This window comes from Megalobrama amblycephala, linkage group LG19 (assembly GCF_018812025.1).
Source record: "Megalobrama amblycephala isolate DHTTF-2021 linkage group LG19, ASM1881202v1, whole genome shotgun sequence".
Taxonomy (NCBI): Eukaryota; Metazoa; Chordata; class Actinopteri; order Cypriniformes; family Xenocyprididae; genus Megalobrama; species Megalobrama amblycephala.
The window spans coordinates 33,739,457-33,753,183 of NC_063062.1; the positions used below are offsets into that span (position 1 = coordinate 33,739,457).

General features: G+C 38.7%; 1 long non-coding RNA gene across 1 annotated transcript; it reads right to left on the reverse strand.

Moving 5' to 3' along the window:
• Window positions 1-4,138: 4,138 nt before the first annotated feature.
• LOC125254276 lies at window positions 4,139-6,031 on the reverse strand. Its single transcript, XR_007181623.1, has 3 exons — window positions 5,765-6,031; window positions 5,343-5,396; window positions 4,139-4,655 (listed from the first exon to the last, which is right to left on the reverse strand). It is a non-coding gene; the product is annotated as an uncharacterized LOC125254276 (long non-coding RNA).
• Window positions 6,032-13,727: the final 7,696 nt, after the last annotated feature.

A 13,727-nucleotide genomic window follows, 5' to 3' on the forward strand; every position in this document is an offset into this window, starting at 1 on the left:
TTGTTTAAAAACGTGTATAGCTGAACACAGAAGTAATATACGATTGAAGTACCAAAAAATGCACAGCAATGGGATTTTTCAAACATAATTTATTGACTCTTCGCTATTTAGGCATTGAACAAATACAAGTACCTAGAAGGGGTGGTGTTATCTCCAGAGACTAAGTCTTTATTGATTTAATTAGAAAAGTTGTTTTCTTTAATGCATGTTGTGTTTTTTTCTTTGTTCTTTGTTTCTTTCCTTGTTTTCTCTCTGGCTCCTAGTACTTAATCTGCCTGGCAGGTAGCTGATTGCTCCCAGCTGTACCTGCTTATCAGTTAAAGGTGCCCTAGAATTTTTTTAAAAAAGATGTAATATAAGACTAAGGTGTCCCCTGAATGTGTCTGTGAAGTTTCAGCTCAAAATACCCCATAGATTTTTTTTAATTCATTTTTTTAACTGCCTATTTTGGGGCATAATTAGAAATGAGCCGATTCAGCGCGCGGCCCCTTTAAATCTCATGCTCCACGCCCACGGAGCTCGCGCTTGCCTTAAACAACATAAAAAAAGTTCAAACAGCTAATATAACCCTCAAAATGGATCTTTACAAAGTGTTCGTCATGCAGCATGTCTAATCGCGTAAGTACAGTGTTTATTTTGATGTTTACATTGATTCTGAATGAGTTTGATGGTGCTCTGTGGCTAAAGCTAACATTACACACTGTTGGAGAGATTTATAAAGAATGAAGTTGTGTTTATGAATTATACAGACTGCAAGTGTTTAATAATGAAAATAGCGACGGCTCTTGTCTCCGTGAATACATTTAACAGTACATTAGCAACATGCTAACGAAACATTTAGAAAGACAATTTACAAATATCACTAAAAATATCATGTTATCATGAATCATGTCAGTTATTATTGCTCCATCTGCCATTTTTCACTGTTGTTCTTGCTTGCTTACCTAGTCTGATGATTCGGCTGTGCTGCTCCAGAAGTTTATACTGGCTGCCCTTGTCTAATGCCTTTCATAATGTTGGGAACATGGGCTGGCATATGCAAATATTGGGGGCGTACACCCCGACTGTTACGTAACAAATGAGATTAATATAAGAAGGAGGAAACAATGGAGTTTGAGACTCACTGTATGTTCCATGTACTGAACACTTGTTATTCAACTATGCCAAGGTAAATTCAATTTTTGAATCTAGGGCACCTTTAAGAGTGAGCCAGTATAAAAGCAGAGCTCCAGCTACCAGACTTTGAGAAAACGTTCCCTCAAGAGCTTTCTCCAGAGTGTTGACTTTGTCCTGCCCAGCCTGTTGTTGCAGTTTACTATTGGTGGTTGTTGAGCAGCTTAGGGTGCGTTCACACTTGTCATGTTTGGTTTGATTAAAACGAACCCTGGTGCAGTTGCTCGGTTAGTGCGGTTCATTTGAACATATGTGAACGCTGCCATCCGAACCCTGGTGCGCACCAAACAAGCGGACCGAGACCGCTGAAAAGATGGGTCTCTGTCCGCTTCCAAGCGAACTCTGGTGCGTTTCGAATGATATATGAACGCAACACGGACCAAAGACATGTAAACGAACCAAAAACAGGAAGACGAGACCCTAAAAAGCACAGAATCCTCATGCATGTCGGTTTTTCTCGTCATAGTCGCGAGTTTTCCCATGACAGGCATCAGACACGCGTCTCCACGCAGCAGATCGTTTGTGTGTGACGGATGGATTCCCTCCGCTGTTTTGACTACTTTACACATTTTATAAGCTCTTCACGAGTTCCCAGCTGGCCAAAATACCATCACATGCAGGCTACACACACAACGAGTGCTTTTACCTCAGCACACAGCATTGTTTTGATGTTCGGTAAGTTCCGTCTCAAAATAGGCAATACGTCATAAAATCCGACCAATCAGGTTGTGAATGTATCCCTATGCCTTAAGGTTCGGTACCTTTTGGTTCGGTGATAAAATTGCCAATCTGAACACTAATCGGACCAGGATTAAATGTTTTTTTTTTCTTCTTTGGTCCGGACCAAATGAACCAAACGAACCGAACTACAAGTGTGAACGCACCCTAAATGTTCCGCTTTGGTATTGTAGTGTTTTTTTTTTGTATTTGTTTATTGTGATTTTTTCTCCGACACTTACTTTTGTAGTTTGTGTTAAATTTAAAGAAGAGACTCATATTACCCCAGCAAACATGCTTCTTTGGGGCCCGTGTGGGGCCATTGCGGGCAGCCCACTGTGTGTCCAGATACCGGCGTGAAATGCGGGGCACATGTGGGTCCCACACTATGGGACCCAGGTGGGGCGCCAGTGGGACAGCCCAAAGTGTGGGCTGACTGGGCTGGCCCACACTAAGCAGAGCAAAACTAACCATTTGTGGGCCCACAGCAAGCCCACACTGTGGGCAAAGTGTGGGTATACTGTGGGTACACTGGGAAAAGAGTGGGCATACTGTGAACAATGCACAGATGTGTAAGAACATACCTTTGGCTTTAACAAACAACAAGATTAGTTTGGTTCTACTTTGCATTTGCCACAACACACGCAAAAGAAGTTCACTTGTTGAAAGAATACATTGAAAGTCATATGTTTAAAATAATTTCATTTATTCACATTCATGTAAAAAAAAAAAAAAAAAAAAAAAATATTATATATATATATATATATATATACACATACACACACAATACATTACCATTCAAAAGTTCAGTAATATTTTTAAAATGCTTTGGAAAAAGTTCTTTCTGCTCATCAATGCTGCATTTATTTGATTAAAAAAAAACATTAAAAAGAGTAATATTCTGAAATAATATTAACTTATTAAATTAAAATAACTGCAGGGCTTGACATTAATGCTTGTCTAGGACAAGTGGATTTTTTGAAGTGGCAAGTGAAAGAGAATTGTACTTGCCCGACTGGACAAGCAGCCTAATAAAAATGGCAATAACAAAAAATAACTAGGGAATCACCAAAAACATGAGAATTGTTCTGGATTCATTTAGTGTAAAAGGTGACTGATAGTAAAAAATAATATAATATATAATGTACTGACGGTAACAAGGTTGTGTTGTTGAGACTCGCACAGCCTCTCGAGGATAAATCGCAACAAATGTGCCCAGCTCACTCAAAGAAACTCAGTTTTAGGGTTAGTTCACCCCAAAATGAAAATTCTGTCATTAATTACTCACCCTCATGTCGTTCCACACCCGTAAGACCTTCGTTTATCTTCGGAACACAAGTTAAGATATTTTTGATAAAATCCAATGACTTGTGAGGCCTGCACTGAGAGCAAGTTAACTTAGACTTTCAAATGCCCAGAAAGGTAACTGTTCCTAAAAACATTTTTAAAACAGTTCATGTGACTACAATTGTTCAACCTTAATGTTAAGAATTGACAAGAATACTTTTTGTGCATTAAAAAGACTAAATAACGAGCATGTATCATACGATCCCAAACTGCCAAAGTCACATGATTTCAGTAAACAAGGCTTCATTCCATCATAAGTGTTTCAAGATTTCAATGGTACAAGTGACTTTGGCAGTTTGATGCATGCTCTGTCTGAACGACTGATTTGAAACAAAAGATTCATAAAGCTTCGAAGCTTCATGAAGCAGTGTTTAGTTCAGTGACGAGTGCTAGATATTGTTGTATAAAGTCGTTATATTGTTTTTTATGGCACACAAGTATTCTCTTCGCTTCATAACATTAAGGTTGAACAATTGTAGTCACATGAACTGTTTTAAATATGTTTTTAGTAACAGTTACCTTTCTGGCTCCTCACGAGCCATTGGATTTTATCAAAAATATCTTGTGTTCTGAAGATGAACGAAGGTCTTACGGGTGTGGAACGACATGAGGGTGAGTAAGTAATGACAGAATTTTCATTTTTGGGTGAACTAACACGACCAAGAGTGCTGAATTACCATCACAATTGAAAATGTGACACTGATTTCATGTCATTGTTTGAATTAATGACTCAATGACTCACTCATTAAGAGTTACCTGCCGCCACCTACTGGCAGTTTAGTTTCATGTTTAAAAGTATCATTCTTTCTGACATTTTTTATTATCTAATCTCACAACATTTTTAAATGCAGTTGTAATTTTTCAGTGTAAATTATTTAATTTGACTAGTAACAGTGTCTTATTACAATTATTTAATTTATTTATCAGATTTAAGAATTTAAAATGAAAGATGAAGCATTTATTTAATAATGGGGAAAATGCCCTTTATAAAGGTAAAAATATCATAAATATGGAGATTTATACATGTCACAGCCGGCCTTAACACTGATGCTGCAGAATAAATTGTATTTACAACAAAGTTTGTGAATGACCGATTTACTCGTCACAGGAAAAGGGTTAATGTCGAGCCCTGAACTGTTTTAATATATTTTACAAAGTAAAATTTTCCTGTGATGTTAAAACTTAATATTCAGCAGCCTGCATCTAGTTGTCAGTGTCACATGATCATTCAGAAATCATTCATTTGTGGATGGAGATGATCAATCCCCTCGGGTACCAGTAGATCTTTGCCTGATCTCCAGTCTTCTGGTTCTTCTGCTCCTTCCACCATCCCGGTCTCTTGCATTATGGAGCCATGATTTGACAGAAGTTTCCATTTCGGAAGCTGTGGCCTGGCCGCTTTTTGTGCGCTTTTTTATCTAAAGTGAAAAAACAACAACAATTGAAACATTAATTTAAAAAACAAAAAACAAAAAACAAAACACGAGTTTTGTTTACATTACATTTGTGTTTTCTCAAGGGTTAGGACATTTCCAACCCAGGGAACAATCTTTTGAGAACATCTAAATGCACTTTGACTGGAGAATCCTGAGAATAATTTGAGTTCCTGAAAAATAGTTCCAGGTGTTGTTTATTAATATTAAAAACAATTTTAGAGTGTTGTTGAGAGAGAGAAAGATACAGAGAGTGAACAAATTGAGGGCATGATGAACTGAGAGCATGAGAACAATTTACTAAAATTGTCAACATGATGTAAAGAAAAAAAATTGTTTGCTACTCACCCTCGTGTCATTCCAAACCTGCATGATTTCTTCTGTGGAAGATGATATTTTGAAAACTGACCATGTTTTTGTCAATACAATAAAAAGTCAATGGGATCCAATGCAGTTTACATTGTATGGACAAAACAGATGAAACATTCTTCAAAATATCTTCTTTTGCATTCCACAGAAAAAAGTAAGTAATACAAGTTTGGAACAACATGAAGAACTATACCTTTAATGTAAGAAATCATTGATGACTTTAACTTTCAGCATGAATATGTAATTTTTATTAAAATAAATGCAAATACTGAGAATGTGTCTGACAGTCAAAAATGTACTTACACAGCAAAAGATGCAGTGACCTGTGCCTGAGCGGCTCTCCTTAGGTTTATTTAGCTGTGGTTAACAAAATCACAAAGGAGAAAAAGAGAGAAAGAAATATTGAATAAATCTATACAAATTAAAATGTACTGTATTCATTTTTCATCAGTGATTATTGACTAATCAGCATGTCAGGAGTTCTCAGCTCTGGTCCTCGAAGTGCACTGTCTTGCACAGTTTATGTCCACACCTGATCAATCTCACCACATGTGACTTTCTAGTCAGTAAAAGAGCTCGATTGGCTTGTTCAGGTCTGTTGGACCAGGGTTGGTGCTAAAGTCTGCAGGACAGTGGTCCTCGAGGGCCAGAGCTGAGATCCCCTGCGATATGTTCTGAACATAACAATTCAGAGATCCAGAATGACTGCTAGATCGATCACTTACGACAGTGGTGTCCAGTCCTGGTCATGGAGGACCAACGTCCTGCAGAGTGTAGCTCAAACCGTCCTGTAGTTCCTGGTCATCCTGAAGACCTATAGTCAGGAATCAGGACTAGATGGCAAAGAATACTGAAAAGAGAGAGGACAAACAACATTTCAATGGTATGAAGCCAGTTTAAATCTTTTATTCATGAATATGTACAATGACATCTGAGAATGTGACACATGGTACCACTGTACTGTCAGATACAGTGATACCCAAAAGATTAACAGATAACAAGCAAAATGTTTATGAAAGTACAGTTATTTGGTGCAATCAACAATACAAAAACTGAGAATGTGTCAGACAGTGAGTTGAATACTTACAGAGCAGAACCAATGATCTGATTACACACAATGAAAAGGAGAAAAAGAAACAAGAATTAATAAATTAATTAATTTCAGTTAAATATTGCTCTGTATGGATGAACGTGCTGATGAAATGTAGGCCTATACATTCAAGAGAAATTATATATCAATATTTAATGTGAATATAACTGAATTAGGTGATGAAATTATATCTTTTCATAATTAATTAATTACAGATGGTTGATTTCATTTGAAATACACAGGCCAATGACTTATCTCTCCCTGCGTCTCAATCAGCTCATCAGCTCCCTAGCTCATGAATCAGTATTTCATTAAAGTGAATGAGGCCGACTCCCTGATCAGTGCCCTAACTACTGAACTAGGGAGCTGATTGAGACACGCTCAGGCCAATGACTTCTCTCTCTCTCTCTCTCTCTCCCCGTGCACGCGCCAGCTTGCGCGTGAGACAAAGCATTCAATTTGTTATTTTTAGGTCACGTTAACATGATAGCAATATAAAAATACAAAGCACATGTATATAAATAAATATGGTTTGCTGTCTGAGCTGTCAGAGCACAGGGTTTATCGATGTATGAACGGTTATAAAATCATGTAACGAGTTTTAATGTAGGCCTTGTTTACGTCGCTATTTTAACTATAAAACGGACATGACTAGCTCGGTCGTAGTTCGCTAAAATAGCAACAGGAGAACAATAGTAAATCAAATTAACACCAAAATGGATGTAAAACAATTCAAGGCATTGAATTTATGCAGTTTTAAAGTACATATATAAAGTATAGATTACCAGAAAATAGGCTAGTCGACCGTTATAACCATAGACTGTAAAAAAATATGGACGTAGCGTCCGTGACGTCACCCATAGAGTTCTGAACAGCAGTTTTGAAGTGTTGAAGTTTTTAACTGAAAATGGGCAAAGGGGCGGGGAGGTGGTTTGAGCTGATATGACTGGTTGCTGAAACCACGCCCGCCTAGCTCGACGTGACCATGTTAGCAGCAAAGGAGCTATCTATCTATCTATCTAAGATACGATCTAAAATATTAATGAAGATAAGTTTTATCATCAGAACGTTCTAAAGGTTTACTGTCAATCTACGGTGTTTTTTAAGATATAGATGCTCCAACACCAGTAGTGTTGGTTGTGCAAATAACAACATGGAAAATCAAATGGGACTTCATACCTTTATAATGAAATAGAGATCGTGAGATGAATCCAATCTGTGGCACTTGGGTAAAGTGTCCATTGCAAAACAAAAAAACATTTCACATTTCTTCTGAATGATCTGCTCTCTGTCATCGTTCTTCAAGAAAGGATGCAATCTGAACAGCCTTTATGTTGTAAAACTGTATACGATCGTATCTAACAAACAAATGAGCCCGTGTCCAAAGTATATTTTTTTCAAAATAGTGCAGCAGTTTTAGTTATAATATCCAAGCAGTGCTGTCGGATTTTGATATCCTCCCGCCATTGTCATTGTAGTAAATCTCACAATCAAAACTTTCAGCCAAAGCCACGATCCAACAACGTGTGTTCTGTCTCTCTTCCCCATGCATGCACATCTACACAGACACACATCAGTCTCGAATATTATGCAGCAAGCCATATTTTATAATTGTATAAAATAATCGAGAAAAAAAGCACAAAAACGGCTGAGATGCCAAATTCATCGGCAGCTGAGGTAACATGACGACTCACAGACAGCAGCGCAATCTACCTGTCACTCAAGTGACCACGCCCTTAATTATGCAGAACTTTAAGGCTTAATATAATTTAAACGGATAAGTTATAAAAAAAATTCACCCCCCTCAGAGTTGTCATGAAGGGCAAAAATAGCAGTATAGACCAAAACCACAATTTGAACCAACTTGTAAACATGTTTTTTTCTGCTATAAACTTGGCCAATTTAACATGGGACTCTATGAGATTCTGCTCTCTTTTGGAGCCTGTCCCTAGCGGCCAGTCGATGAATCGCAGTTTAAGTTACTTCCGTATTGGCTTCACGAGAGAAAGGGGGAGGTTGCCGCTTGGTTATAACCATTAACGTTAGTCATTTAAATGGCAGCATTATGTTACAATCAGATTAAAACACTAAAAATTGGTGTAATTTAATTTTAGTCAATAAATTCATTAGCATTTTCATCTGTTACACTAATTTTAACAGAAATCTCAGAAATTACCATTTAAAAAAAGATTATAATTTAAAAAGCTTACCTGTTTGAAGCAGAACTGGGCGGTGCAGTCGAATCCGGAATGACAGCTCATTAGCGATACAGTTCCAGCAGTCTCATTGGTGAATTAATCACGTGATGACGCCATCTTCCGTACTACTAATAAAAATATATTTTTTCCTTTTTTGCCATTTCAGAAATACATAAAAATATCAAATTCATCAGTGATGTATTTATTATATATATTAAAAGAAAAAATGTATTTATTAAATTTATTAATAAATAAATTTATTATTTATTTATTAAAAGAAAAAAACAAAAATGGCTATATATATATATATATATATATATACACACACAAAACAAATCCATCATTGATCAACCATTTACATTGTTTTATTGTGACAAATAAGTTAATTTTATTTAATAAATACAGTAAAACTTTCTATTAAGTCTATGCCTATAATGAATTTGAGCTCCATTTATACTTATTTATGTTAAGTATTCTATAAATATATTTTAAAAACTCATTAAGACATATACTGCATTAAAAGAACAGTTATAGTTAAATTTATATATTTATTTCTGTCCAATAAGTGAATATATTGTTATTAATACCTGTGTTGTGTTTTTATAAATACTTATTGTGAGTGATAATAGATACTAACCTCTATAAATGCATTGTTGATGGCTTTAAGTAAAGTCAAGTCAAATAGGATGCAGTTTTCCTAAAGAAAATGTTAAGTAATCATGAGGATGTGCACATTATACATTGTTTTGCAAATGTACCTGAACAATAATTCCAATATATAAAAAAGAAAGAAATCATTATAAACAGTTCTTTTTAATATTGCATACTAGTAGAACACTGCAACAACATTTTTAAAGGAACAGGGAAACAGCTGCTAAGCCAACAGGCAAAGACAGCACTTGCCTTGCTATCTTGACTGTGTGCAGTTTTAGTGGTGTGGGCTGTTGAATCTAATGACATATATATGACTGAATCGTTAAAAATAGTTTGATTAACCCTGATTTAACAATGATTTAACTGTGCTGGTGGGCTGCCCACAGTAAACACTCATGTTGGCACAGTGAAAAACTTCTGTAGGCCCTGTATGAGATAACCCATTGGGGGGCCCGTGTGGGTTTTCTGTGGGCAAACCCACAGTGGGTTGCCCAGAGTAAACCCTCATGGGGGCCCAAATGGACAAAACTGCTATGGGCCCCGCATGGGCTAACCCACTGGGGACCCGTGTGGGTTTTCTGTGGGCAAACCCACAGTGGGTTGCCCAGAATAAACCCTCATGGGGGCCCAAATGGGCAAAACTGCTATGGGCCCCGCATGGGCTAACCCACTGGGGGCCCGTGTGGGTTTTCTGTGGGCAAGCCCACTGTGGGTTTGCCCACAGAAAGCCCACATGGGGCCCTAAAAGGTTTGCCCTTGCCCACACTGTCCCACAGAAAACCCACACTTACCCGCAGTGAGCCCACACTGGCATGTTTGCTGGTACCCCCTCACCTTTATCTGCTTTGTTTATCTTATTTGGTTTATAGCTGCTACTATTAACATCCCGTTTAGCAGCTACTTTAATATTTGCCTATTTGTGTTTTGTTTGTGTTTTATTTAGGAAGCTGTAGGGAGGTGGGCGCCTTTTTTGTTTAACCCTGTTTTCTCCTGTTTTGGGGCCAGGAAGGGAGTTAGGGTACGATTCTGTTATTTTCATTTCTTTTCTTTTCTTTGTTTTAGTTAGAAGTTTAAACTACTCGGATTGCTTTTTGTTTATTATTTTGGCCTTGCCCTCTCCTGAAGCTATTGCTTCTTTTTTTTCTTTTCTTTGTATTTTATTACAATACCTTTTTTGTATTTGCTCCACGAGCTGTGAAATAAATCTTTTTTGATAACTTGTTGCTTGTGGTGCTGTGGCAGGACTCAGATCAACACTCTTTAAAATACTTTTGTTGCGTCCACTTAACCTCTAGACTTATGCGGGACGTAACAGTGGTGATATTAATAAAATCTTATTACAGAGGGAAGCTTTTTATATTTACACAATTATTCTTTCTCCTAAAGGTTTAAATTTGGACTTTGATTTGAAACCTTTTTTTTGTATGTATTTGCCCAGCCAGCAATGACATGTGGGGCCCAGATGAGGGCTTCATAGGCGGCAAATGTGGGCCCCATTATGGGCTTGCACCCGGGATTCACATTGGGGCAAGCCGTGGAAGCCCAGACGTACTAAAAGTGGGACCTGTAAGGGTACTGCATGGGTCTTAATTGGGCAATTCATGTCAGACCCATTTGGGCCCCACCTGCCCAAAGGGGTCCAAAGTGGGCTTTGCAACATGGCTACACAGATGGGCTTTAAATGGGATCTGTAAGAGTCTTATGTGGGTCCTAACTGGGCAATTCATGCCAAACCCATTTGGGCCCCACCTGCCCAAAGGGGTTTAAAGTGGGTTTGCAAACGGGATCCACATGGGGGCCAGCCGTGGATGCCCAGATGGGTTTTAAGTGGGATCTGTAAGGGTCTTATGTGGGTCTTAACTGGGCAATTCATGTCAGACCCATTTGGGGCCCACCAGTCTGAAGGGGTTTAAAGTGGGCTTGCACCCGGGATCCACATGGGGGCCAGCCGTGGATGCCCAGGTGGGTTTTAAGTGGGATCTGTAAGGGTCTTATGTGGGTCTTAACCGGGCAATTCATGCCAAACCCATTTGGGCCCCACCTGCCCAAAGGGGTTTAAAGTGGGTTTGCAACCGGGATCCACATGGGGGCCAGCTGTGGATGCCCAGGTGGGTTTTAAGTGGGATCTGTAAGGGTCTTATGTGGGTCTTAACCGTGCAATTCATGACAGACCCATTTGGCCCATGCCCACTTGGCCCATAAATATGTCATGCAAGACCCATATATGTGTTCCCAGTTCAAACCCATGTCCACTTGGCCCATAAAATTTCTATGCAGGACCCATATGTGCATTCCCAGTTCAAACCCATGTCCACTTGGCCCATAAATATGCCATTCAAGACCCATATATGTGTTCCCAGATCAAACCCATGCCCACTTGGCCCATAAATATGTCATGCAAGACCCATATATGTGTTCCCAGTTCAAACCCATGCCCACTTGGCCCATAAAAATTCTATGCAGGACCCATATGTGCATTCCCAGTTCAAACCCATGCCCACTTGGCCCATAAATATGCCATGCAAGACCCATATATGTGTTCCCAGATCAAACCCATGCCCACTTGGCCCATGCCTGTCCCTTATGGGGCCCATGTAATCAGCTCATATGGGCTTCCTATGTGGGACTTGTACTACAAAACCTACATGGGACCCGCTGATTTCACCCAGCCAAAGCCCATGCCCACACAGTACCCATGGAACCCGTAGTTAACCCATCTGTGCCCCACGTGTCATTGCTGGCTGGGTGATTCCATTTGTTATCAGTGTTGTTTGGATTATTGGGAGATGAGTATGATGACTTGTATCAGGTGTGACTGATCATGTTGATGAAATGAATTGTATCAGGTGTTACTGACAATGTTGAGAAAATAAGAAAATAATTTTTTTTTTTTTGACTATTTACTGTTTGCCTGACCTGACGATGTAGGGTCTGCACAGTCTCAAGGATGAGCAGGTCCCACCATAAACTGTGTTTAAGCCTCAATTCACGGAATTTTGGTTTGTAAATCTTACATCGATTCCGGCCCGGCAGACACTAATGGATCACGAGACTCTTTTTATGACTGTTTCGATAAGTCCCCTAACCTCTCCTCCGCGACTTCAAAGGGGGTGCAACACCACGGATCGGGTTTCTAGGGACCAGGTCCAAATTCCAAACGGTCATAAAAGGAAAATACACGCACACACCCACAGACACACACACAAACACACGGCTCCCCTACATAGAGACTGTATGCACAAACATTATACCTACAAATATGAATGTATCTGCCATTGTAGTGCTCGCTGCATGTATGTGTTACTAGTGTAGAATTGTAGAATTGACTGTAGTAGGTTAGTTTTCATGTGAAACTGTAGTAATAGAGTGTAAAGGGTATCTTCTTTATATGACGAGAGACACCTGTCGAGTTTGATTTCTCCGTAAAGCTGTGAATCCGAGCTATTCACTGATGTACGTTACATTTCTGTCAAATGCATCGTTCAATGTTTAATAACACTATGAAGAAAATGCACTGATTCAACATACCATAAATTTATTCGGGAGACAGGACAAAGGAATGTGGAAACCCGCCAAATTGCAACGCTAGCATTGGAGGACGTTATCAAGAAGGCGTTCTGGTCTGTTGTCTTTAAAACACCATGACACGCGTCTTTTGGTGGCACAAGTTTTCTGCACGAGTTCCTGCCGTCAAGACGGACTCTCTTCTTTATTTTCCGGTCATATTACAACAGTTAAACCTTCGTTTGAAACTTCGCCGAAACAACCTCCGGAAGAAGAAGCAACTATCAAACCGAGCGCTCCGAAAAACCCCAAGCACCCTGACTAACCTATGCAAGTATAACGTTTTTACGATTTTAAATACTGAGTTTCCTTGCTGGCTCTTAAAGGTGAACTGTTGCAATTTGACCTGCTTTGATCATCTCTTTCGTTTCTGCCTTTCCTTCTACTTTGTATGTATTTGTATTTACTTGTGTCCATTTAGCCGTATAACCTGTGTATTACCCGTTTCGTATATTAAACTCATTATATCCATGCTTTTTGTTCACTTGCTCATTTTAGCAACAACCGAGTCACTTTAACGTTCTGATTCTAATATCCTTGCTCTATATTTGGAGGCTATGATAGAAAGTTAGTCTCCCGGCCCGAGAATAACATTTCTGTCGTGATAATCTGTGGATAATTTTCCGTTTTGGTGGACGAACTGATAGTTTTCCACATAATTATTAAACCAGAACTAATCATATATGTGATTGATTATAATTCGTTGTAGTTAATTCACCATATATGTTTAATTCCCGTTGGGTCGATATATGAACGTCATAAAGCTTTCTGAATTATGATATTCATATTTCATCCATAAATTGATTAATAACTGTACATCGCTACAACGAAGACCTCTTTGGTCGAAACGTTGTCTTTTTAATAAATTTTGAGAGCAGCAATGGCAGTGTGCCGATTTTTGTTTGTTTACAGAATTGCCAGATGGCCAATCCCTCTTGTCCCCTTTAACTAATAACTTATAAATGACTGAACTAGGGGTGTCGCAATATACCAGTATTGACAATAACCGTGATAAAGCATGAAATATCAATATCGTGTTAATTTAGGGTGTGACTATATACTGGTATTGACGATAACCACAATATGTGAGTGAGTGAAGTGACATGTGGCCAAGTATGGTGACCCATACTCGGAATTTGTGCTCTGCATTTAACCCATCCAAGTGCACACACACAGCAGTGA